General features: G+C 34.9%; 1 long non-coding RNA gene and 1 pseudogene across 1 annotated transcript in view; one reads left to right on the forward strand and one right to left on the reverse strand.

Moving 5' to 3' along the window:
• LOC141490226 (uncharacterized) overlaps positions 1-20,223 on the reverse strand; it is a 60,265-nt gene extending 40,042 nt beyond the window's left edge. Inside the window, exons 1-2 of the long non-coding RNA XR_012469098.1 lie at positions 20,124-20,223; positions 11,059-11,226 (exon numbers count right to left, since the gene is read on the reverse strand). This is a non-coding gene — a long non-coding RNA (uncharacterized LOC141490226). The remainder of the gene's footprint in view (positions 1-11,058; positions 11,227-20,123) is intronic.
• Positions 2,489-8,690, forward strand: LOC141487984 (4-galactosyl-N-acetylglucosaminide 3-alpha-L-fucosyltransferase 9-like; annotated as a pseudogene).
• Positions 20,224-27,837: the final 7,614 nt, after the last annotated feature.

Raw genomic sequence — 27,837 nt, forward strand, 5'->3', positions numbered from 1 at the left:
CTTAACAGATGTAGGAAGAATACATATATAAATCGTCTCCCCAACACTTTAGAGGCATAACCCCTCCGCGTATACCATTTGTGTCTTAGGTAGGACCAGGTAGAGATTAGCCTCTCAGTTTACCTCATTTCCTCCAAAGTGTTTGCCTCACCCTACTCCATTCTGCTGCACTGCCATCCTGGGAGTCCTGGCTTCTCAGATCATCATTTCTGGGCTGGTTATAACATTCAATCTAGATTTCTATAGATTTCCTGGCTAGATGAGAGCTTATGTTCCCTATATCTAAGACATGAAAAGAATGAATGAAGAGTCCAAAGACTGAGAACTCACATAGCTTAGGGCAAGGGAGAAAGAAGTGCTAAGATGATGCCCCTTACCAGACAGATGGTTTCTCCTGGCTCCAAGTGAAGGAATCTTTTCACTTTTGTAGAGAGGCTGACAGCAAAAGCCATTGTAACTCTAGCCTTTCAAAGATTCCATCAGTTTGGGCCGGGCACCTGTTGGGAAATTGTTTCTCCTAACTACAGGGTAGTCAAACGTAGAAATGACATGCATACTCCAGTCTTCCAATCTTTGAGGTGGATCTCCTTAGTATCTTCCACATGCATGAATGTGGAAGCAGGGAGCAGAGCCCCATTACAATTTTATATTTCTAGCACTTTTTCATTTTTTCCCTAGTGCCCAGCAAATCATAGGTGATTAATAAATGCTTATTGAATTGAAAAAGAAATATCTGGACAGCTTGGTATGACAATGGATGTGAGCCAAAAGTCAGGAAGACTTGAGTTCAAATCCTACTTTAAACATTCATTTAGCTGTGTTGACCTAGGATTGTGATGACGATCCAATGATGTAGCACATATAAGGTTCTTTCAAGTCTTAGAGTCACAACTGAGAGTTTATTTGAAGGACTGCAATAGAGAAAAGGGAGGCAATGTGTTGTGTGGCCCCAGAAAGTAGAATCCGAAATCATGAGTTGATGCTGCAAAATGGCATATATGGGCTTAGAATCTGGAACAATTCTCTAACAGCTAGAATTGTTCCAAAGTGGAATAGGCTTCCTTGAGGTCCAATAGCCACCCTTGCTTGGGAGGTCTTCAAGTAGAAGGGGAATGAGGGAGATAAGGATAGACTATGGTAGACTAACTCTTCTAACTCACCAGTTCTCTGGCTCCAAGGATTTGGATTCTGGAACTTTAAAACAACAGTTGCAATGATAATAATAATAATAATATTCAAAATATCATCTTCATTGATGTAAGTAGTCACTTTGCTGATGAAGATGAAGACTCTTTTACCTTAATAAACATTCTTAATGAGTTTTTGTGGCCAAAATCTATGTTGGTGGCCATGAGAACAAGAATAGCATATCTGGATGTTCTCTTGAAGTCACAAATCAGTTCTCTTCCAATAGCTCAGAGAGGCAGTTGAGGAAATGAAATCCTAGGGGGGCTCATGTTCACCCAGCAGGGGAGCCTCAACTTCAGGCACTAAGCCCATTTCTCTTGATTCTCAGGTCACTGGGCTTGTCTTCAATAGCACAATTAATCTACAAACACTTATGATGCATGTGCCAGACTCTGGGAATACAGATGCAACAAAGGAAACTAGAATGCCTGGCAAAGAGCTGATAGTTGAACATGGAAGCAAACAAAAACATGTTAGTTTCTCTTGTATGCTTATGTCTATGAACACATTACATATGTACATGGTTATAAATCGATGTGTTTAGTGACAGAAAAGGACAGGAGAAGAGAGAGGGACACAAGGAGGGAGGGAGAGAGAGAGAGAGAGAGAGACAGACAGAGACAGAGAGAGGAGAGAGACAATAAAGAGAATAAAGACAAAATAGGCACATACAAGACAATAGAAGGTAGCTTAAAAGGGAGGACCCAAGAAGGTAAAAGAATAGAAGTTGCTCTAAGGCTCCTTCCCCATTTTCCACGTCCATGGTGGATTGAGTGTCAGAGCAGAGTTGAACATTCCTCCCCTCAAAATCTATTAACGAGTCATTTTGAGAAGCTGGGGGGCAGGGAGAGAAAGCTCATTTTGCTTACAGTTCCCATACGCTATGCTCCTCAATATCAGTAAAGCAACATAATTCTGTTATTTTTTAAAAGCTGTTTATGGGGCTTCTATAACAAGAATATTGTGGCAAAAAGTAGCCAGGGGGGTACTCCAAATCCTAGACACACACACACACACATATATATTTAGACAGATATGTATGTGCAAACATATACATCTATACATGCACTTGCACATAAAGTAAACAGCCATGAAGGCATGTATATGTGTGTTTCTATATGTGTAAACATACCCACAAGTTCCTAGGAGTGTGAATTCAAACATAAAATATTATGTGAGTATGGAACTGGGCAGAACATGTAGGACTATGAGAACTCGTATGACTAATGATCAGACTATTCCAAGGCTTTGGTGCTATCATCTATGATGTCAATTGTGTGGATTGTGTTGGCCTGTGCTGATGCATGTGACCACTACCCTCAAAAAGACAATGTACCTGAAGGGGAACCTACCCACCAATGACCGATCATCTCCTTCCTGCCAGACCTATCACCCCATTGAAGCAGAACGGACAGAGGAACTGAAATGCAGGAGATCTTTGTTATTTGTATTATTTGTACATGTACATTTGAGATTATTTGTACATGGCAAAGGGCAAGTAGTCGAGGACCTGAGGCCAACTATTGACAGCCATGCCATACATGTGCTACTGCCTTACCCTCTCTTTAGTTTTTCAGCTGAATGTTCTGTGAGGACAGAATTGCAGGGTCTTTTCCCCAATACACTTTGTATTGTTTTCTCTCTTAAATAGCCTGCCTCAGTGTTATCTTGCTGCCAAGAAAAGTGCTGTCACATTTAATCAACAAATAAAAGGTTTCATGTACCTTATCATAGTATATTAAAAAAAAGAGGACTGGCACTAAAGTCAGGTTCCAATCTAGCCTTTGGTGCTTATATTAAATGACAATGGCAAAGTTGCTTAACTTACTTGTGCCTCAGTGTCCTCATATGTAAACTGAGTTACTGAATTAGAGAAACTAAGAGGTCCCTTCTAGCTCACTCTACCTTTGAGTTTTAATATCCCTTATATCCAAAGCCCAGGCACATTTTCTATTTCTTCACAAATTATATTCTCAGAGAGTGGACGTGAGTGGAAGACCGGCTATCACCGGACTTAGCTCTGCTCTCATCGCACTCCATGGAAAGAGAATGGTCTCAAGAAAGAGAATTAAACAGTCAGGGGTAAGTGAGTTTTAAGTATGTTGATTGTTAGCATTAATTTGTACAGATCTCCTGGATTTCAGATCCTCTAGGCCATTCATCAGTGAGCATATAGAGAGATATAGATATAAATACATATATATTTGTGTTTACATATGTCTATATATACACATAAAGATAGAAAGAGACAGATATAGAATCTAAAACATACTTACACAAATAAAACATAGGATCTGGAGTATGTAGAACACCCAGAAGAGTTATGGCACATTCAAGTTATTCCAATATGCCACATCCATTCAAAAACCAAACTCCATTAACATGTCTACTTTGAGCAGTCAGCCAGAAGAGACAATTAGTACAAAACAAAGATACTTAGCAAAATAGCACAGTAAAAAAAAAGCACAAAATTCTTTAGTCTACAATCTCATAAAGGGAAATATTATCAGGGGAATGTAAAGAATTCCTATAGGCATGACACATGAGGGAATGGTTCATAAGGCGAAGCAAATGAAACCTCCAATGCTTCCGAGACGCTGCCAGTGTGCTGCTCCTACTTGGTCTGCTCCTTCTAGACTCAGCTTGCTAATATGTTTAATATGACTGGAATTGCTCTTTCCCTGTCTTACATGTTCATGGTTTAATGGCTGTGGGACTCTTGTGGACTTTTGATGGTAAGCTTTTCTTTGCCATGAACTTTTGTTGTTAATTTTGCCATCTTGTTGCCCATATATTATCATACCATTTGACAACTCCAATTCCAACAAGTCTAATCTGACAGATTTTTAATCATAGTCAACATTACCACCCACCAAAGCTATTTAAGGACCAAAGCTCAGGCAAAGAATCTACAGATTAAATCTGTCTTTTCAACTCATTTGTTTGAATAGAAATCATAACCTAGTGCAGACACTATCTGACTTAGAGTAAGAAATTCCAAAGTCCTTATATCACATGTAATAAATATTCATTTGAACCAGAATAAAAATCTAAAGAATGAAGGAAACGTACCTAACATTTTTTCAGCCCATTGTTCTGTGCCTTCATATGCTTTAGAACTGTGGAATCTCTAACCTTATTTTTACTCCCACACGATAACAAATTTATTCTAGGTCCCTAATAACTCCCATCTAGATGATTTCAGATACTTCCTAATTGGTCTCCTTTCCTGCAAAGGAGTTAAAAATTCATTTCAGCATTCATTAATCCTTCTATTGTCTCAGCATGGGAAGAGAAAATACACTGTTGCTTCAGACTTTATATGAGACTTGCAAAGATTGCTAATTTTTTCACTGGAAGATTCAAATGTATGCCACCCCTCTAGTATATTGACTATTCTACAAGCTATTATGGGTCTAAAATAATATGGGTAGTGTTGTATATTTAGACATAAATGTACAACACAGTGCAATTGTTGCCCTTTTTATTCTCAGACCATCATGTTCATGCCCTGTAGGAAAGAGTCATAAGTTTAAACCTATGATATAAGATGATCCCACTTCATCACTTAAGAAATAAATCAGATCATGCATAAAATTCTTATATTATTTAACTGATGAATAGTTCATTTTAGTGAAACTGCTCTGGCTTATTCATTGAGTAAATTTAATTGTCAATATTTACATACAAAACCATGTTAACATTTTAGGGACGTTGGAATTAGAGAATTCCCTTATAGCATGAATCATGTAATTAACCTCTGTAAACATATGCACTTATACTTTTTCAAAAGGAATCAAATAAGAAAAAATTATTCAAAATATTAAATCTAATTCATTTTAATTATCTTCTACCCAGAGAGGAAATTTAAGGTTTGCTAAGTGTGTATCATTGTTGTCAGGCAATGTAGATTGTTAACATTAATTTTGAGTTACTCTTATGGATGAGCCCACTGGCTCGCCATTTTCCTATCTAAAGCAATCATTTGTGAAAAAGAAACAACAAGGTGAATGATAATAAGAAAGTTTGAAAGGTCAATGAGCAACAAATGATGAATATGTTTTCTCGCTCATTCCTGTTCTCTCTACATCTCTCCTTCTTTGTCTTTTGTCTCCTTGTCTCTTTCCCTCTGTTTTTTTCCTCTCTCTCCTTATCTAATTCTGTTCCTCTGCCTCTGTCTCTATTTCTCTCTCTCTCTTTCTCTCTTTTTTGGACTCTGTGCTCTGTCTGTCTGCTTCTCTGTTTCCGTGTGTGTGTGTGTGTGTGTCCCTCTTTGTCTCTGTCTCTGACTCTTCATCTCTCTATCTCCCATTCTTTCTCTCTCTCACTCTCTTTCTCTATCTATCTATGTCTCTCACTCTTTCCCTCTGGCTCTGTCTGCCCCTGTTTCTCTTTCTTTCTCTCTCTCCCTCTCTCCATCCCTCCTTCTGTCTCTCATCTTTTTATTCTCATTTGTTGCTTGTCCAATGTCCACTTTCAAGTGTTGTCTTACCCTACAGAAAAGATGCTTCTTGTGGCAAGGAGTCTTTGTATTCTCATCATTGCGAACAAAGCACAAAGCACAGAGTTACTGCTTAATAAATAACTTTACTATTTCTCTGTCATCTCTCTATAACTTTGGAGGTTTTTTTTCTTCTGAGAGTTTATTAGCTTAAGTAAATTATTTTGTCTAAGCCCATCATGTTTAACAGCCTTTCCTTGTAGATAGAAGCTGTTTCTTCCTTTTGTTCATTTGGATTCGATTCCATAAGCCTTTACTGAAAGATGGGCATTGTGTTAAATACTGAAGACATACTTAAAACCAAAATGTCCCTGACATCAAGCGTTAACCTTGGGGTAGCAAGTGGGGAAGAATGTCTGCCTTCAGAAGGGGAGTTACATTTTATCCTTTGATTCTAATATAATGTGTTCTGAGCTTTATTAAAGAAATTTTCAATGTTTTTTATAGTTGTACCTATTGCATTCTACATAATTAAAACTTCTAATAATTCTAATGATTGGACAATGACAAAATGAAGCCCCTTGACTATTTTTATTGTGGCTCTATTGGCTTTGTTGTAAGGATGAAGGAGCAGGATGCCCTGACCAGGTTTATAAAATTGATATTTGAAAACAGAACTTGGGGGAGGCGTGTTGTGGGCCATGATATTTGTGGGACTGGGGATATATGAGCTAACTCCACCCATACCCACCAAACATGGCAGGAGAGCAAAGTTGTGATGGGGCAAAACTGGGGCAATTTCAGTGAATGTTGGCCCTCCCAATTAATTGACATAACTGTGCAACTTGTTTTGCCCTTCATTCTAGACATTTAGAGGAGTACATTATTGTATGTAGGAATTTGAGAGGATCATGAGACCTCAGGGAACCTCCTTTAAACCTTCTTGTTTGGGCATTTATCAGTATTTGGGTATATTTGTATACTGCTTTTAAACACTGTGAAATATTTCTGCCCAAAAATATTGAAAAGTCATTGTAATTTCAGGACTGTTTATTTGAACTCATGGATTTGGAGTGGTCCATTGCACTGGATAAAAAATACCAACTGAAGTTCAAGTCCATTCTGTCTTTGTTACTTTGTAATCCCATTAATGATCTCTGTAATATTCTAGATCAAAGAAGTCTCCCCCGATTACCACTCTCTTAAGCAGATTCAATCTCCCATGCCCCCATTATAGTGAATGATCTTTGATGCTCTTTGCTTTTGAACTTACCTTCTTACAACTTAGTAAAGTGCATTGCCTTTTGGACTTTTCACTGTTCCACACCACTTTCTTGGTTTTTTTTAAATTGATTTGATTTTTTTAATTTAATTTTTTATAGTTATGTTTAATATATTTCCATATTAGTCATGTTGTAAAAGAGGAATTAGAACTAAGGGATAAGCAAAAACCATGTGAAAGAAAGGAAAAACAAAAAAGAAGTTTTAGAAAGTGAACATGGTATGATTTGCTATTCATTCAGTTCCATAGTTTTCCCTCTGGGTGAAGATAGCATCGTCCATAGCAGGTCTCCCAGGATTGTCCTTGATCTCTGACACACCACTTTTTTTCAGAATGATAATAATGTTTAATCTTAGTATTGTTAACTATATAGAAAGGAGAAATATGCTGTTTTCTTATAGAGATAAAAACTGTTCATGTAAAATCCACTCAAAAGTATACACAAGTGTGTGAGTTGTAACCCCAGGGCTGGCAAGGTCCCCACATGAACTAGCATCTGTACTTGAGTAGACTCAACATCCCTATAGGAAGTCATCCAGTTTTTACTTGAAGACTTCTATTGATGGAAAACTCAGATCCTCCAAAGGCAGTCACATTTTTATTTTTGGGCAACTCTGAGGAAATGGAAATATAGACACATTCCTTTGGTCCCTCCTCTGCAGCTCATCCTCTCTCACTTGCTTCAGTCTTTTTCTCTCCCCTTATTTATAAGCTCAAAGATGATGTACCATGTCAAATGATTGCAGTTACATCCTGGTTTTCTTTGTTTGTTTTGGGTTTTTTAGGTTTTTGCAAGGCAATGCGGTTAAGTGGCTTGCCCAAGGCCACACAAGATAGGTAATTATTAAATGTCTGAGACCAAATTTGAACCCAGGTACTCCTGACTCCAAGGCCGGTGCTTTATCCACTACGCCACCTAGCTGCCCCCAGTTACAGCCTGTTTCTCAGGTCTGTAGTTCTGTAAAACACATAGGATCTATGGCCACAAATATCATATACAGAAGGAATTCTTGAATGAAATACGGGAAAAATTTGCTCAGTTACCTATTCACAATAAATATAATAATGCCCATTCAAGTTCTTTACCTGTATTGACACACATCTTTATTTGGATGTTCCAGAAGGGGATTTAGATGAACTTGGAGTCTCCAACTCACCCCCCCCCCCCCCCAGAAGAGCGGCATTGAACACCTCTTCAATCTAACTCTGACTTATTGCGGTGACTCAGATACACAAATGCCTCATGGCTTCATGACAGTAAGCACAAGCTCCTCTGTGTTTGAAGTGCCCAACAAGAAGAAGCTGGTGTGTTGGGTGGACAGTATTGGAATCCCCAGCATGCAAGAGTTAAGTATCACAGCCAACTGAGTAAAAGCATTGAAATCCATACCTGTAGACAAGCCTATGGAGAGTATGTGAATGATAAAAGTTTGATTCCTACCATATCTGCTTGTAAATTTTACCTTTCTTTTGAAATTACATCACTGAAAAACTCTACAATGCTTTTCTGGCTGATACAGTCCCTGTTGTACTAAGTCCATCTAGGGAAAATTATGAGAATTATATCTGAGGGGACTCTTTCACTCATGTGCAAGATTACAGTTCTGCCAGCAAGCTAGCCAATATCTTAAGGACATAGACAAAAATGATAAGTTACACCTTCGTTATTTTGACTGGATGAAGATTTTCAAAGTGAATCTCTCAAGGTTGTGGGGAACACACATGTGTTCTGCTGTGACCATGTCTGTTGGCAATCAAGAGAAATGGTTTTGGAATTAGCCCTGGCCATCTCTTGCATACTTAGCAGAAGACTTTGATGGAATTTATTTCAAGCTGTGATAATAAAAGAAATAAAAGAAAAACACCAGTCTGTGTTCTGAGCCACAGCTGACTCAACCATCCTCTCTTGGGTACCTTATTTATATTTTGCCATAGTTTTAAGAGATCAACAGCAGCAGTCTTCAGCACTCGATTTTAAATTATACTGTATATAGCTAATTATCTGCACTGAAACATAATTTATTGTTTACTATCATTTTTTAATCAATGTTTCCTTCTTTTTCCACATTTGGGTTAGGTTGTCCTAAATATAAATTTGTCACTTGATTGTAGCAGTTCTACTATGACCAGTTGCTTAAACTATTTGGAAAGAGATGGCAGAAATTATAATATCTTGGAGGATTTTTAGTTAATTCTTTTCTATTTAGTTTAAATTTTCCACAATTTAACATGGAAGAAGTGCATCACAAATGGATTAAAATTAACCTTTTTGTATTCACAAATTTAACAACGGGCATAGTTACCTCTCTTTTCATCTTATCTACATAGTGTGTTTATGAAAACAGTTATTTATGTATTATAAAGGGAAAAAAGAACAAACTCTAATAGAGTATTAGCATGTTATCCAGAAAGCCAACTGACTTACTATTTCTTTCATTATGATAATCTGTGGTTGTATATTTTTAATCTCATTATCTTCAGATAAAATTTTGGAGTACTATGAAAAAACCTATTCGTTGGATGGCTAGGTGGTGCAGTGGATAGAACACCAGCCCTGGAGTCAGGATGACCTAAGCTCAAATCTGGCCTCAGACAATAATTACCTAACTGTGTGACCTTAGGCAAGTCACTTAACCCCATTGCCTTGCAGAAAACAAAAAACCTATTCATTCACATTCTTGTGGTCCAGGAAATAGCATTTTAATAACTTTTAAATGAGATACCAGACTCTTTCCACCTTGACAAAATAAAAATTCACTTTTCCCTACAACAGGAAAAGAAAGGTGTATATCAGACTGTTTCCACCATGATGGAATAAAAATTAACTTTTCCCTACAACAGGAAAAGAAAGGTGTATAGAAGACATGCCAATAATAATTATCTTAATGTAAAAAAGCACCACTTTGTTTTTTTAACAATAACACTGTGAAGCAGAGAGTAAAGAATTTTCCCCCATCTTTTGTACAGGAAAATGACCTTTAAGAGATGTGACTTGCCCAGAACCACAGGATTAGTAGGTTTCAGAGTTCAAATTCAAATCTAGTTCTCTCAAGGATGTCTGACAATTCAAGAAATGTTTATTAAAAGCTTTCTGGTTTGTGTGTGTGTGTGTGTGTGTGTGTGTGAGAGAGAGAGAGAGAGAGAGAGAGAGAGAGAGAGAGAAGACAGAGACAGAAAGTGACAGAAAAACAGAGAAAGTGAGCACATTGAAGAAACAAAACCCTTGTTAGCACTTGCCCTGTATGAATTCCCCATAAAAGTCTTTTTGGCAAGTGGACATCTGGTATTTTAATAACATGACCAGATCATCACAGCTGCACCCTGTAGCAATGTTGGCATGCTGGGAAGTTTAACTTGAGAAAAGACCTGCCAGGTGATCTTCAGAATCATCCTAAGACAATTTAAATGAAAGCAATTCAGTTTTCAGTGTCCTGGTGGGGAGCTGTTAGACGTGGCATACAGCCATGAGGTCAACACAATGTCTCTGTAGACCTTTAGTTCAGTAGTAAGTCTAATACCCCTTCTCTCCCATATTTTCTTGTCCAGTCCCTCAAATACTGAGCTAGCTCTGGCAATGTGAGTGTCAGCTCATTGTCAATGTGTACCTCCCTGCAATGGACACTGCTGAGGTAAATGAACTTGTCCACAGTATTCATATCTTTTCCATTTGCTGTAATTAAAGTCCCACACATGGAATTGACGGTTCCACCATCACAGTCTGTAACCCAAGACAAGTTGCCTAACTTTTCTAACTTTCAGTTCCACCTCCTATAAGACAAGTATAACTGGATACAAGCCTATCTTTGGGGGGGAGGGGTTGCTTCTGGGAGGATCAAGCTCATTTGAAAATCATACCACTGCATGAACATGTTCTGTCATTGTGATTAAAATATTATTCTGGGGTGGCATCCCATGTACATAAATAAGTAAAAGCTTGACTGAGTCTAATAGACAGACAAAAATCTCTCTCTAGTCTCATTAATTAGCACTTCTGTAATTGTGCTCTTTTTCTGCCATTATATTTTACAAAGAGAGTGCCAAGAGAACCGTCTCTGGAATTAGAGTACCTGCATTAAATCATACTTCTGATGGTTTACTGCCATCACTGCGCAAATCATTTTACTTTCTTGAGTCCTCAATTCCTTACCTGTCGCATGAAGGCTATATATCATCTCTGAAGGTCCTGCCATTTGTAACCCTTTGGTTCTAGCATTTTATGAATGTCAGGCTTTCTTGACAGTTTGTCAACTCGATTTCAGAACTTGGACATCTCACTGAAGAGTATAAGGTCAAACGTCATTCCGCTTGGAGTGTCCTAAGGAAGCCATGAGAAAGCAAAAAACCAGGGTTCTTTAAGCTAGTATATCAAATGCCATTCTAAAAGATGATCAATACCAGTTTGCACCTGCACATGTTGCTTAGCAACAGAATTGAAGAACATCTCATAATTTTAAATTAGGTTTGAAATATGCAAATAATATTTCAGGCAAAAGAAGCCTGTGAGAGGCACTCACCTCACTGCAATTAACTATTTTCTTATTGCATTCCAATTCATTTGATTTCATTTGATTAGCTACCTCTTTAAGAGGTCTCAATCATTCACCTGGGGTGGGGCGAGCAAAATTAGCAAACTCTGGATTACTAAGCATTTTATCAGATTTAGATATGAAATAGTCATAAAAACAACATTATCAGAAGGCTAGGGACAGTCAGAGCAGAAAATAATATGGTATTTAGGAGCTCACTTGGTATTTTATCTCTTGCTTTTTGAATTTTGCAGATAAACAAGTTGAAAGCAAATGAACATTAGCTTTTCACAGATTAGAAGCATGAGATCAGGGACTGGGTTAAGATATTTGCCCTGAATAGTTAGATTTCTATTCTTCATGTAAATAATGCTAATGAATAATTAAAAACCAGCAGCTGATACGTCCGGCCCTTAGCTGAAACAGATCACAGGAAGACTAAACTTCGAGATGAAAAATGGAATAGGTGTGATCCAATAAATCTCAGCACATTAATGTTTCATTTTATTGTCAAAGACATGGAAAAAATAGATATGCACTCAGGGATAGAATTTCATTAGATCAATGGATATCAGAAATTGTGTCTATATATTGGTCTTGAGCCTGTCCCTTTTTCATTTTTTTCATTTATTATTTTTTATTTAGGGAATAATACTATCATTTCCAAAGCATAATGTAATAAAAATGATTACACAGGAAATATATCTTATGTACATTATTATTATATTCCTTTAAAATATATAATAAAATTACCCTGTAAATTTTTTTCTTTTTTTCTTCTCCTCAGAATTAAGAGATGATTAACATTAAATGCACATATGTGTTTACATATATACATACATATATATACATAATTCTATACATACTTTTATTTATCAGGGTTTTGTCCCTATATGCCAGTAGCATCTTCTTTCCTTATGTTTCTTTGTAGCTAATTTGTGTATTTATAATCAAAATGACTTCAATCATTATGACTTCAACCAAAATGACTAGTCACTCAAAGTTGTTCATAAAGCAATATTGCTGTTACTAGATACAACATTCTCTTGGCTCTGTCCAATCCATTCTTCACTATTTCATGCAAGTCTATCCATTTTTTTTGAAGATCATTGAGATCATCATTTTTATAGCAGAATAGTATTCCATCACAATAAAATATCACTTGTTCAACCAAACCCCAAATAAAAAGTTTACCTGCAGTTCCTACTTCTTTTTTTTAATACAAAAAGAACTACTAAATTTCTTTTCGAATATAGAGATTCTTTTCATTTTCCCTAAGCATCTTTGGAAATAAACCTAGTAGTCTCTGGGTCACATGTGGGCAGTATAATAACTCCTCAGACATAATCCCAGATTTCTCTCCAAACTGGTTGGATCAGTTCGCAATCCCACCAAAAATGAATTAGTGTACCCATTTTGCAACATCCCCTCCAAGATTTGTTGCTTTCCCCTTCATTCATTTTATTCGGACTGATGAGTATGAATTCATATCTCAAGTTTATTTAGTTTCTCTAAATAATAACGATTTAGATTATATTCTCATCTGACTATAAAGTTTTGATGTAATTAACAAAAAACCTACCTATTCATATATTTTGATCATTTATAAATTGCAGAATAATCATCTTCTTATAGATTTTATAAAGTTGCTTATGTATTTGAGATATATATCTGAGAAACTGTCTAAAATTTTATCCTCAATATTCTTCTTTCCTTGTGATCTTGACTACATTTGTTTTATTCTACAATAAATCTTTTTAACTTAATGTAATACAACTAATCTATTTTACAACTCACTCTATTCTCTATCTCCTCTTTATTTATAAAATTTTCATCTATGCATGTCTGATATGTAATATATTTCATGTTCTCCATTTTTTTTTGTAAAATCTCTCTTTACATGTTGCTCATGCATTTATTTTTACCTTATCTTCATAAATGGCATAATATATTAGCCTATGTCCAATTTCTGGCATACTGTTTTTCAGTTTTCCCAACAATTTGTCTAAATAATGAATTCTGATCCTAAAATCTTCTCTTTATACTTGGCACATATGATTGTTGCATTTATTTGTTGCTGCAAATTGTATATCTTTCTAATTCTTAGTCAGTACCAGAGAGTATTAATAATTATTGCCTTATGATTAATGTAAGATCTGGTATCATTAAGCATCCTTTATATTTTTATTAGCTCTTTGATATTTGGGGGATTTTGTCATTCCAAATGAATTTTATTTTTATTTTTTCTATTTCAGTAAAATAATTTTTGGTAATTTAATTGAGATGGCATTTTTTCATGCCAATTCATTCACCTATGAATACATACATTAGTTTAGGTAAAATTGTCATTTGAATTGGTTCTACCTACCCATGAACAATGAACATTTCTCCAATTAATTAAATCTGATTTTATTTGTATGAATATATTTTTCTAGTTTGTTTTGGCAGCTCTACTCCCAGTAGTTTATGCTGCCCAAAGTTACGTTAAATGGAATGTCTCTTATTATCTCCTCTTGCAGAGGTTTTTTTTTTCGGGGGTGATATAAAGGGATGTTGATGATATATGTGCATAATAATGATACATAATTAACTTTTTAGTTGACTTTATGTAATTTCCCAAGTATATTATCTTACTTTCTGCAAAAAAGAGAAAGTTTTTTGACCTCATTCCCTTTTCTGATTCCTTCAATTTCTTTTTCTTCTTTTATTGTTATATTTTCCAATACAATATTGGAAAAATATTGATGACAGTGGGCATCCTTGTCTCACATCTGATCTTACTGAGAAGGCTTCTAATTATCCCCATTATAAATAATACTTACTGATCATAGTAGAAAATGCTTTCTATCAGGACAGTTAGGTGGCACATTGGATAGAGCACCATTCCTGGAGTCAGTAGGACCTGAGTTCAAATTAGAGCTCCAACACTTAATAATTGCCTAGTTCTATGACCTTGGGCAAGTCACTTAAACTAATTGCCTTAAATAAACAAAATTTTTTAAAAAAATATAGAAAATGCTTTTTATCATGATAAGGAAAAATCCAATGATACCTATATTTTCAAGTGTTTTTTTAATAAAACTGAGTTGTATTTTATCAAGAGCTTTTCTGTTTCTATTGATATTATATGATTTTAATTTTAATTATTGATGTACTCAATTATGTTCATAGGTTTCCTCAAGTTAAAATACTTCTACACTCCTGGTATAAATGCTACTTGGTCATATTGTATAATCTTTGCAATATGTTGATATTTTTCAGTCAGGATTTCATTTAGGATTCTTCATCCATATTCATCAAAGAAATTTGTCCATAATTTTCTTTCTCTGTTTTTACTCTTCCTGGTTTAGGTATCAGTATTATATTTGTTTCATAAAAGCTATCTGGTGGGATTCCTTTTTTGTCTGTTATTCAAAAAAACTTTTGTACTATAAGAATTAGTTCATCTTTAAATGTTTGATAAAATTCAGTTGATTCTAGTGCTTTTTTTCTTCAGAAATTTATTTATGACCATCCTAAAACAGATCTATTTAGGTATTCTAGTTCTATTTCGCTTATCTAGGTTAATTATGTTTATAAATATCTTTGCATTTCACTTTAATTTCTTAGCATATTATTGTACAAAATTACTCCTTAAAATTACTTTAATTTTATTTTTGTTAGTGACATAATTATCCTTTCCATTTTTAATATTAATGATTTGGTTTTCTTCTTTCTTTTTTCAATCAAATTAACCAATAAATTGTCTAACTTGTTTTTTCATAAAACCAACTTTTCATTTTATTTAAGTCAGTAATTATTTGCACTCAATTTTAATAATCTCACTTTTAATTTTTTAGAATTTTCAATTTGGTGCTTAATTAGGGATTGTTAGATTGCTATTTTTCTAGTCTTTTTAATTGCATACCAATTCTTTGGTCTTCCCCCCTCAATTTTATTGATATAAATATTTAGTGATATAAGTTTTCCTCTGCTAAATGCTTTTGCTTTATGGCATAATATATACATGCTTAAAAGTACATAATCTCCTTAGATTCAGGGACTGGTTTGTTTTAGTGTATTCTAGATGTTTGGCATGGTGCTCTGCATTTTGGATACATTTTAATAAATACTTTCAAGAAGGAGGGACAATGAAAGGGAGAAAGAAAGGGAGAAAGAGAGGAAGGAAGGAAGGAAACAATGAAGGAAGCAAGAAAGCTAGAAAGAAGCAAGCAAAGAAGGAAAAGAAAATTCATGAGAAGTTGACCGCTCTGTAACTCATTCAAAGAAATCTTTTAGAAAAACCTTGATCACAAAAGATATACTTATTTTCAGTAATATTTTCTAGTAAGAATAACTTATTATAAACATTAAGCATTGTCAGAATGAAATTTGCTTATTAATTCCACATTTCAATTCAGTAATTAGTCATTAAAATTCAGAAAATATAATTTTCAGTCATTTCTATTGTGTTTCCAATAGATTTTTTTTGTTGGACCATGCATTTGCTTGTATTTTCCCACCTTACTTTATATTTGAGAGATGAGATGTTTATCTGAGAAAACCGTTGTAATTGTTTCACTCAGTTTCTTGATTTTCTTCTAATTTTAGCTGCATTGGTTTGTTTATATAAAAAACTTTTTAAAGTTTTTTATTCATTTGAACTTCCATGAACCTCTTTATTTCTTTTCTTGTCATGAACTAGTTACCTATCCATAGGTATGATAGGTAATTTCTTCTATAATTAAGATTTTACTCACTTTTGCCCATAATATCATCCTTAATGTCTAAATTATGTACATTTTGAGCTTATGGTTCGGAATATTAGTCCATGCCAATTTTCTACCAGATTATTTTCCAGTTGTTCTGGAAGTTTTCATCAAGTAGTGAGTTTTTGCCCCAGTAGCTGCTATAGTGGAGGTAATGAAATATTAGCTTATTTGATTATTTCACTGGTAAGAGAATTCCCTTCGTGCTACTGGTTTGAATTTCAGCTTTTCCATGGAATCTCATCCTATGTGATTCTTGTCCACAAATACTCTACAAATCCTTAGGAAATTGTCATCTGATTCTTCTGATATTCTGTGGGCCCTAGCTTAGCTCTTGACCTTTCCATCTGTAATCCTTCCCTTTCACAACCTGACCGGCAGAATTCTTTTTCTAATGATACATTTTCTGGATAACATCTTGACACCACATTTGGAGCATTTGTTGTTGATAATGATGCATTAATTCAATAGCCTTGCAACTGTCTTTTGCCCTCTTTTATCCATATATTTATAGTACCTGGCTCAATTAGTCAGAGTCTATCTTGGTTTTATTTTAATAAACAAATTGCTATATTTTCACATGGTTCACAATTCAAGGACAAAAAAGAAGAAAACTGTTATACATTACTTTTTCTTATACTGATAATTAATCCATAATATGTATCCTGAGTCCATGTGGAAATGATATCTACTACACTGTGTTTGAAATGATGACTAGCAACCAATCCTTACGTTTAAGAACTAGCACCAGTAGCATGGGAATGCTTGAGGGCAGGAGTGATTTCATTTTTGCTCTGTCCAGCACCTGGCATAGTAGCTTATACATAATAGTTATTTCATAAATGCTTATTGAATGAGTGGTGGCAGCTTGGTGGCAGAGAGTACTGGTCAAAGTCAGGAGGATGGGAATTCAAATTTGACCTCAATAGCTGTGTGACCTTGGGAAAGTCACTTAACCCTGATTGCTTCCCATCTAGGACCATCTCCAGTCGTTCTGTTTCATCTCTTGCCAGTGGACCCAGAAGTGGAACAGAAAGTGAGGCTGACGACTTAGAACAGCCCCCTCTCACTCAAATCCAATTCATGTGCATGACATGGCATCACCTTTCTTGATATCACAATCTTCTTTGAGAATGAAGGACAAACATCATCATCATCATCATCATTGAATGAGTGGATGAAAGAATTAATGCATCTCAAAATAAAAGGAAAAAATTCCTTAAATATTGAATAAAAATCAAATGGACTCACACAGAGATTGGGAGGAAGAAGATCTGCAAGCAATGGGAAACTTCAATCAAAAACCTTTATTAAGCAAATTTCTCTTATTTATAAATTAATTTCTCTTTCAGTTTTCTAGCAATAATCCTCTGCTATTATGCTTGTAGTAAAAAAGGAAATCCACATTCCAGTTTTCTGACAAAGTTCTTAGAGTCTCCTGTGTCAGAACACAGGCTGCTTTCATTTAAATTATTTTATTTCTGGCTAGATATTTAATGTATTTTATTACACTTTACGGGTAACATAATGGACTTTCAAGGGTCATTAAGACTATATTAATTTTTACTTTATTGATTTTAGAATTTAACCACCAAGTAAGATCCAAATGCACTGTTTTAACATAGTGAGTGTCCTATTTCCTTACAGCAAATTGACATCCTATCAAGTCTGGCTTAAGGATGGCTCACACAGAAATCATGATTAGATTTACTAAGGAACTTTTTAAGGGACTGAACAAATGATAAAATGTGTCAAATGGTATGGGAACAGATTAGCAAGTAACATGCTGACATCATGATGGGCAGTAGAAAAAGAAAACATAGAGGAGATCTCATCTTCAAGTATTCCAACCAATAAATACTAACTGAATTAAACTGAATTAAAGTCAGGTAAATATTTTTACATTATTGACTATGAAATCAATTCTCTTCTCCTAAATCCTTCTAGCACAATGACGCTATGCAGGGGAGATCATAAAAGGCAGCATGATGTCATGATTAGAGGGATGTGCTGGGAATCAGACACACCTGAGTCCAGATCTGACCTTTGACCCTAACTAGTTGCATAGTCATGAGCTAACTGGTTTTTTCTCTCTGAGATTCAGTTTCTTCAACTGAAAAATAATAATCATAGCTCCTTCTCTCTATTTCACAGGGTTCTTGTAAGACTCTAGTGAGATTATCTCCATAAATAATTGTGTAACCTTAAAGGGATATACAATATAGATTTCCTATGGTGTGTGAGTGATTCTAGATGTAATACATCTCAGATGCTTTCATCTCCCCTCTATTCTTATTCGGCAAAATTTTAACTTAAGAATTGCAAAGATAATTTAATGGGAATAGTCTATAATATCCTCAGTAATTGTCAAAATTACAGAGATTAGCTCAGTTCCCATCCCACAATTAACCAAGAAATATCCTTTAGGTTACTTTTACCTTTCTTAGGCTCAAACCTCAAAGTAAATATCAACTCTCCTTCTAATGTTAGTTCACAATCCATTCACATCACAATATATTCTCTAGGAAAACCATACAAAGTCATTATATTCTTTGAGAAGTACAGTGTCAGTATTCAAAGATTCTGAGAAATTCTGGAATATATAAATGTTGAGTATTGTGTTTAAAGTAGAACACTTGTTGCTGATCACCCCTGATAAGGAAAAGGTGATAAGAAATAGGACAGACTAGTTTTTCTACTGGCATATACTTTCCAGTCTTCTTAAGGGCAGGGCAAAGAATCTGATTAATAGGATCATCTATATGAACTGAAATCAGAACTGTTCTGGAGCCAAGTCACAGAACCCATTCACAGAGCCAACTGATAATTTTTTTTTGTGAGTAGTTAGGCCTTCAAATTGGCAAATACTAAAAAGTCAAGACTGGGTGTTTTCAAGATGTTGCTTCCCTGTGTTGGTTGAGGAAGTTTGTGACAGAATCTCCCAGGCCTGCTGCAATCAAAGATACTTTTCAAAACCTTGGTTCTTGTAGCAGCAAGTATCACTCAACCCTGATTTCTTCTCTTTCAGGGTCATTCCCAGTCATCCTGATTCACATCTGGCCACTGGACCCACATGGCTCTGGAGGAGAAAATGAGGCTGGTGACTTAGCACAGCCCCCCTCACTCATGTCCAACTCATGTGCTTGCCATGGCAGCACCTCCCTGCTGTCTAAAAATCCTTGGGACAGAAAGAATTGAGTTTCAATGCTACATTCTTATGAGACTCTGAGCAAGTCATTTCTCTTATTGTCCTCAGGTAATATTTAAACTTTTAAATTGCCAATCTATATTGGGAGAGGGAGTTCTTCATATCAAGGAAGCTGAAGGTCCTGTTCCTATCTCTATAATTATATTGAGATAGAAATTTCAGTGGTTGTAGTTTTGAATGCTTATGTGTAGTAATTGAGAAGATGCTATCAATTGGGAAATGGCTAGATAAGTTGTGACATATGAACAAGAGGGAATAATATTGTGCTACAAGAAATGAAGAGCAGTATACTTTCAGAAAAATCTGGAAAGACATTTGTGAAGTGATGCAAAATAGAGTGAGCAGAACCAAGAGAACAGTATATACTGTAATAGTAATATTGTGTCATTATCAATAGCTATTCTCAGCAAAACAACGATCCAAGACCTTTCTTGGGATGAAAATGCTATCCACCTCCAAAGAGAGAGCTGATGGAGCCTGAAAGCAGATTGAAAAACACTATTTTCACTTTATTTTTAGTGGGGTTTTGTCTTTTTTCTAACATGACTAATCAAGAAATACATTTTGCTTGATCTTACATGCTTAAGATGTCAAATTACCAACTCAGAAAGGGAATGGGAAGGGTTGGAGAGAATTTGAAACATATTTCAAAAAAATATGTTATGAGTTACTTTACATGTAATTATTAAAAAGAAAAATGTTGTTAAAGAATAAAAGAATTTCAACATACCCTCATTTCCCTACCAGTCTAGACTTGTCCACATTTCTCCTCTCCTTTCTTCTCATAGTCTATTCACACTGACTTCTTTGTCCTTCATATATGACATACTACTTTCTTTCCATACAGCTCTGCCTTGGTTCTTTCCCATCCTATGTACACTGTTCTGTAACAGCTTCTAAGAATCTTGAGTTTTCTTCAGAACTTCATGTACTGCCTTCCACATTGAGCCTTTCTTCATCTGGACACAACCCCCCACCACTATCTTCCTTGACATGGTTTCCTTGTATCAAATTTATGTACATCCTGTATGTGTCCCCTCAATCAGAATGTAAGTTCCTTGAGAACAAAGGCTATTTTACTTTTAGGACTCTGTCCCAGGATACACACTTAGAATAAATGTGAAACGATTAAAATAGATCATGTACGTTCAGCCTACTTAAGACTAAAGGGAGATGTTTTGAAAAGCAGAAGGGAAAAGCTGACATATTGTCCTATAGCGGTACATATTGGTACTGGTCCAATAAGATGATTTTTTTTATGACAGCCTCCCACCCAGAGCTTTGTTGTCTCCATTTTGAAAATTTTGAGTAATGAGACAAAAATATCATCAAAGTATTTCATAATTTACTTGTCTCCTAACAAGTAACAGATTAGCAACCTCAATCTTCACAATTCTGCTACAACTGTATTAACATATTTTTCATCACAAATAATTGATCTGAGTAATAGAATTTAAATGGCAAAAAGTGTAAATGTATTGGACTTTGAAATTTTTACTTTTTCCATGAAAAATAAAGCACATAGTAAAACAGGTACCATACCAGTTAGGTGGCACAGAGGTTGGAGTGCTGGGATGAGTCAGAAAAACTCCTTTTCCTGATTTCAAATCTGGTCTCAGATCCTTACTGGCAGTGTGACTCTGGGCAAATCATTTAACCCTGGTTGTATCAGTTTCTTTATCTCTATAATGCACTGGAGAAGGAAATGGCAAGCCAGAATCTCCGACAAGAACACCCAAGAAAGGTTTGGACACCTCTGAATAACAACAAAAGAGGGCATCAGATCTTTGTTCTAAATTAGAATGGAATCCAATTTGTTTTCAAGGATGAGATTTGCAGGAAAATAATTCTCTTAATGTTATAGATTTTTAGCTGTCACATTTTTAGTTTATCCTTACCTTGAACTGAATCAACCAATTCATTATTAGGCTTTATTAAGCACAGTTTCAGAAACTATGCTAGAAACTGAAGAAATAAAGAATAAACAAATCCTACATTCAAGGATATGTTTACAAAATCTATATGTCAGAAAAAAATAAGAAAAATCCAAAGGAGGGAAGTAGGACTCAATTTAATCTTTATATTATTAAGACGAATCCATCTCTCTGTTAGAAAAAAGACAAATATTGCCATGGGCTTAAGGTTTATGTGTTCTTTTAAAGGAGGAGTGTGGCAAGCAACTTTAATATAGAATGCTACATTGATCCAGTCATTTTGGAGAGCAATTTGGGACAATAAAACTGTGTTTACCCTTTGATACAGCAATGCCACTACTAGGTCTATATCTCAAAGAAATCATAAAAAACAGGAAAAGTCTCACATGTTCAAAAATATTTACAGTAGCTCTTTCGTGGTGGCAAAGAATTGGAAATCTGAGGACTGCCCATCAATTGAAGAATGGCTGAACAAGCTATGGATATAAATGTTATGGAGTACTATTGTTCTATAATTCATGAGTGGCCAGACCTTATGGGAAGACTTTTATGAGCTGATACTGAGTGAAGTGAGCAGAACCAAGAGAACGCTGTTTCCATTAACTAAAACATTGTGAGACAGTCCACTATGATAGATGCGGCTCCTCTCAGAAGTCTAGTGATCAAAGACAATCCTGAGACACCTAATAAGGAAAATGCCCACCACATCTGGAGGAGGGAAAAGCAAAAACCTATGGATTCTGAATAGCAAATGAATAGCAAAGCATACTATTTTCACTTTAAAAAATTTCTTTTATGTTTTCCTTTCTTTCTCATGAGTTTTTCCTCTTAGTTTAAATTACTCTTTCACAGCATGACTAATATGGAATTATGTTAAACATGATCATATAAGAACAACTTTTACCAAATTGTGTGCTGTCATGGGGAAGGGGAGGGAAGAATGGTAGAAAATGGTAGAAAAATGTGGAACTCATAAATTATCAAATGGATGAATGCTGAAAACTACCTTAGTATGAAATTGGAAAAAATTAAATTAAATTTCAATTAAAAAGACAACAAAAAAAGAATGTTACAATGAGGATCTGTTGGGAAAGAAAAACTATCTCTATAGTCATAATACTCCCCGTCTTGAGAAGTCTATTCAAGTTGATGAAGATGCTTGTCTTTCCTTCTTGAATTAGACGATGGCATCAGGGATGACAAGCACATGAACTGAATTTGAGGGTGTGCCATACTAAGACACCTGCCTCACTGTCTCCTCCAGAGTCACCTGGGTTCAGTGACCAGATATGAATCAGAATGACTGGAGATGGTCCTGCATGGGAAGCAATCGTGATTAAGTGACTTGCCTAAGGTCACACAGCTGGTAAATGTCAAATATCTGTGGCCAGATTTGAAATCCCATCTTCCTAAATTCAAGTCCAGTGGTCAACTAATGTCCCCAGTTGATTCAAGTAATTTATATCCAATGGGACTGGATGGAATTTGAACAATAAGGTTCAGTTTCATTATCATTAATGCCCTTCAAGAGACTGAACTTAATAAAATTAGGATTTTAGGAAAACTCTAAATCTCCCTAAATCATTGGTTGTTCCTAATCATTTTTTTCTCAGAGGACCAGTCTGTGTGCAATAAGGATTATAGAGTGCAGTAGGGAAAGGCTTTCATTGAGCTTGGAAGGCAGAGTTGGCATCAGGTTTTCTTTGCTGTCAAAATATCAAATACTTATTAAACATCATCTATAGGAATCATGTGCTTTGCGGGCAGGAGAGGTCAAAGGTAGCATGAAATGGATGTTTCCCACCATTGAGTAATTTAGAACAGAAGTATTGTCCAACAGGAATAATACTGCATTGCCCCTTATGATTTTATTGGAAAGTAGAAATGCTAATATTGACCTGTCCAAAGATTATAGAAATTAGTAGATTTAAGATTTTGGAAAAGAATTCATTATTTATTTAAAAAAATAATGTTGGAAAAACTGGTAAGCAATACAGCAGAATTAGAGCAAAGATCAATATTTTGCATCATTTATTGAGATGAGGTAAAAAGGGATACATGATACAGATATCAGGAGAAAGATTAAAAGAAAAATTAAAGAAGGTTATATATTAGCTATCAGACATAGATAGGTGAACAATTTGGGAATAAACAAGTAATAAAGAACAGAGTGGGTGTACAAAATGGACGATTTCAATTATATCCAATTTTAAAAACCTTTTGTACAAATAAAACACATGTATTCAAGGTCAGAAGGAAAGCAGAAGACTGGGAGGAAACATAGACAGTTCTAAATAAAGGTCTCATATCCCAAATAGGGTAAGAAATTTGTATAAATTCTTATACAAACTCAAAGAAGATGTGTCATTCCCCATTTGATAAATGATCAAAAGAGATGAAGAAATTATTTTTTTCCAGTAATGAAATCAAAATAATTTATGGTTATATGAGAAAATCCTCTAATCATTATTTATTAGAAAAATGTAAATTAAAACAACCTTGAGATATCATTGCAGATTGGTTAAAATGGTAGGAGTGGAAAGCAATAAATTGGGAAATTAGAACATTAATTCATTACTGATGGGCTTGTAACTCAGCTGACCATTTTAGAAAGCAATATGGAGGGGTGGCTAGGTGGCACAGTGAATAGAGCACTGGCCCTGGAGTCAAGAGTACCTGAGTTCAAATCTGGCCTCAGACACTTAATAATTGCCTACCTGTGTGGCCTTGGGAAAGCCACTAAACTCCATTTGCCTTGCAAAAAAAAACCTAAAAAAAAGAAAGAAAGCAATATGGAACAATGCCTAAAGAATTATTAAACTGTCTATTCCTTTTCCTCTATGTTAGATGTTAGACCTATTTCCAAAGATGATTAAGGGAAAAGAAAAAAGAAGCAATGTGTTCTAAAATAATTAAAGCAGCTCTTTATGGTGACCAAGAACTAGAAATTACAGGATTACCCATCAACTGGAGAATATCCAAACAAACTGTGCTGTATGATTTTGATGAGATGCTAGTATTCTGTAAGAAATGATGATCTTCGATGATCTTAGAAAACCATAGATAGACCTACATGAAATAATGAATAGTGAAATGAGGAGAATCAAGAGAACGTTGTATATAATAATAGCAATAACATTTTAAGAACAGCTTTCAGTAATGAAGTCATTTTGACTTTTATAAATTCCTAAATTAATTTCAAACAAGATATGAAGGAATATGCTATCTGCAATTAGAGAAAAAAAATTGAAGGATGTATATAATGATTTTTTTTATGATGATAGCCATCTCTGGGATGGGGGAGAGAAAAAAGAAAATAAAAACAAATTTCCATGTTAAACTTTATTATATATTTGAAAGGAATAGAAGGTATTCATAATAGATTGGTCTTTCATGTGCAATAATCTTTTTGTTATGCTATGTTATGGAAAATGTTGCTTTATTCCATAAATTGAAAATAAACTAAATTTTTATACTGCTTGCTACTTCACTTTTCAGAAAATCTGACCTATGTACAAAAGAAACAGAGTGAAGAAAGCAATTTTTCGAAAACTCCCCCCAGTTTTCACTCTTTAAAGGCTTATTCTAACATGGTTATGAATTTTTCCATCTTCATGTCATTATGACCTATGATAGATCATCAATGCCCTAACTGTCTAAAGTACAAGACCATGGGCAACTAGGTGCCACAGTGGATAGACACCAGCCCTGGAGTCAAGATGACCTGAGTTCGAATCTGATTTCAGACACTTTTGTGACCTTGAGAAAGTCACTTAACTCCATTTCCTTGCAAAACCCTAAATAAATAAAGTACAAGACCAAAAGACCTGAAAGAATAGGGTTTATTTTTATCTTTAACTTTTTATTTATTTTATTTTTATCTATTTATTTTTAATTTATGAAATAAAACAAGCATTTCCTGCACATCATGTAGTAGTGATCGTGATGAAGCAAGCCACATAAAAAGAGCAGTTTCATTATATTGCTCAAAGAAACAATACAAGTGCAGTTAATTATACTCAACATAGAGAATTTCTAAATGAAAGATTAAGGGATTCCCATGGCACTCATAAACAAGGATGGGGGCAATTTCTAAATGAAAGATTGAAAAATTCCCACTACACCCATTAGCAAGCAAGAAACAATTCTGAATACTGGGACTTTAAATGCACATGGTGGAGACAAATCCCATATTCTAATTAATGCCTCCCTTTGGTCTCCACCCAACCCTTCCAATGTCATTTAAGGTGAAAGAACAAAAGCTGTTTGATCAGTAAGTTCTGTCATTGGTCATAAATCATGGAATACTCAACCATCAGCTTTTGTATTCTTATATTGACACAATATTCCAAAGAAGCTAGAACTTTTATGATGATAAAGAATGAGAAATGAAGTAGATACCCATCTGGAGGGAATGGTTAAATAAATTCTATTAATATGATGTTTTTCTGTATTGTAAAAATTATGGAAAAAACAGAGAAACCTAGAAAGACCCTTATGAACTAAGCAAATGGAAGCAAAGAAAGAAAGGAAACAGCCTGCATACTGACAACCAAAACACCCAAAGGTAGAAGTACATTCACAAAACTATCCAAACTGAATGCTGAAAAATAATATTATTTTTATCTTTACTCTATTTTTTCTTTTTTTTATTAATTCAGATTGAATGTCAAAGAAGAAGTAGGAGAAATTATTCCCCTCAACAATATCATACAGGTGAGGGTCAATGATTTTGATACAAAGCATAGCATATTAAAGCCTATTTGATCTATTACTGATTTTGCTGAGCTGCCTTACTTTTTTTTCCCTTAGCCCCTTCTTGAAATGAATCTTTATCTTAGGGATGGTTCTCTGGTTCTTGAATAATATGGGGAAAAGGTGGGATGTTTTTTAAAAAGATAGTAATATTTATTTTTTCACTTTTCATTTTATTTTTTCTAATTACATGCAAAGATCAATTTTAATGAGAATCAAATGGTTCACATTGCACTTTTAGCAGGCACTCTATAGCAAGGTTTAGAAAGTTAGGATAGTATTGAAACTATCCTTTTATTTTCCCAAAGTCCATGGGGAGCTTGCCAGTAGTCCACTAAGACGCCCAGGCTCCTTATTCTTAAGGGACGAAGTGTCATTGAATTCCCTATATATTTTTGTGGTCTGCATCACAAATATGTTTGGAAATATGAATAATCCAGTTAAAAATAACTTAAAAGAGTAAAAAGCATATCTAATCAATAATGATTTAGAGTATTTTATATGACTTTAAATTGTTTTATTTTCTTTATTGGAAAACTGCCAGTGCATATCTTTTAACCCTTTAGCAATCATTTATCGACTTGTATTTTTGCAGATGTGGCAGTTCTTTATATATTTGAGATATGAGATCTTTTTCTGAGAAACTTTCTATAAAAATTTTCTACAATTTTCTGATTTTCTTCTGATCATGGTTATACTTGATTTATTTGTACAAAACTTTTTTTTAAATTTAAGGTAATCAAAATTAACTATTATATACCTAACTTTGCTCTTAATCCCTTGTTTATTCGTGAATTGTTCACCTATCCACAAGCTGGATCAGTAATATGCTCCATGTTCTTCAAAGTTTCCTTTAATATCTCTCTTTTTATTGAGATCATAAATATATTTTGACCTTATCTTAATAAATAGTATAAGTTATAGGGCAGCTATGTGGCATAGTAGATAGAGCACTGGTCCTAGAGTCTGGATGACCAAAACCTGGCATTACTTCTCAAATTTAACTCTTTCTAATAGACCTCTCTAAGTCCCTCCTTCCATCTCCAAATGTATGTATCCCTTTGGGCTAATAGATAATGAAAAACCCCTCCAAATCTCATACATTTGAATGGTTCCTACAGGAATTGAAAATCTATCCCCTTCTATTCTCCTCAAGAGAGTTATTAGTAACTCAGTCAGTAAAGGTCTATGAAGCCAAATGGTCAAAGGATATGCAAAGGTAATTTACAATTGAGGAGATCAAAGCAATCCATAGTCATATGAAAAATTGCTCTAAATCATTAATTATTAGAAAAATGCAAATTAAAGCATCTCTGAGGTACCACCTCACACCTCTCAGACTGGCCAATATGACCAGAAAGGGCAATGATCATTGTTGGAAGGGTTGTGGGAAATCTGGGACATTAATACATTGTTGGTAGAGTTGTGAACTCATCCAACCTTTCTGGAGGGCAATTTGGAATGATACCCAAAGAGCAACAAAAATGTGCATCCCCTTTGATCCAGCAATGCCACTACTGGGTCTATACCCTGAAGAGATGATGAAAAATGGTAAAATCATCACTTATGCAAAAATATTTATAGCACCCCTCTTTGTGGTGGCAAAGAATTGGAAATTAAGTGAATGTCCTTCAGTTGGGGAATGGCTTAATAAACTGTTGTATATGTATGTCATGGAACACTATTGTTCTATTAGAAACCAGGAGGGATGGGAACTGGGGGAAGCCTGGAAGGATTTGCATGAACTGATGCTGA

Source organism: Macrotis lagotis, chromosome 5 (genome assembly GCF_037893015.1).
Source record: "Macrotis lagotis isolate mMagLag1 chromosome 5, bilby.v1.9.chrom.fasta, whole genome shotgun sequence".
NCBI lineage: Eukaryota > Metazoa > Chordata > Mammalia > Peramelemorphia > Peramelidae > Macrotis > Macrotis lagotis.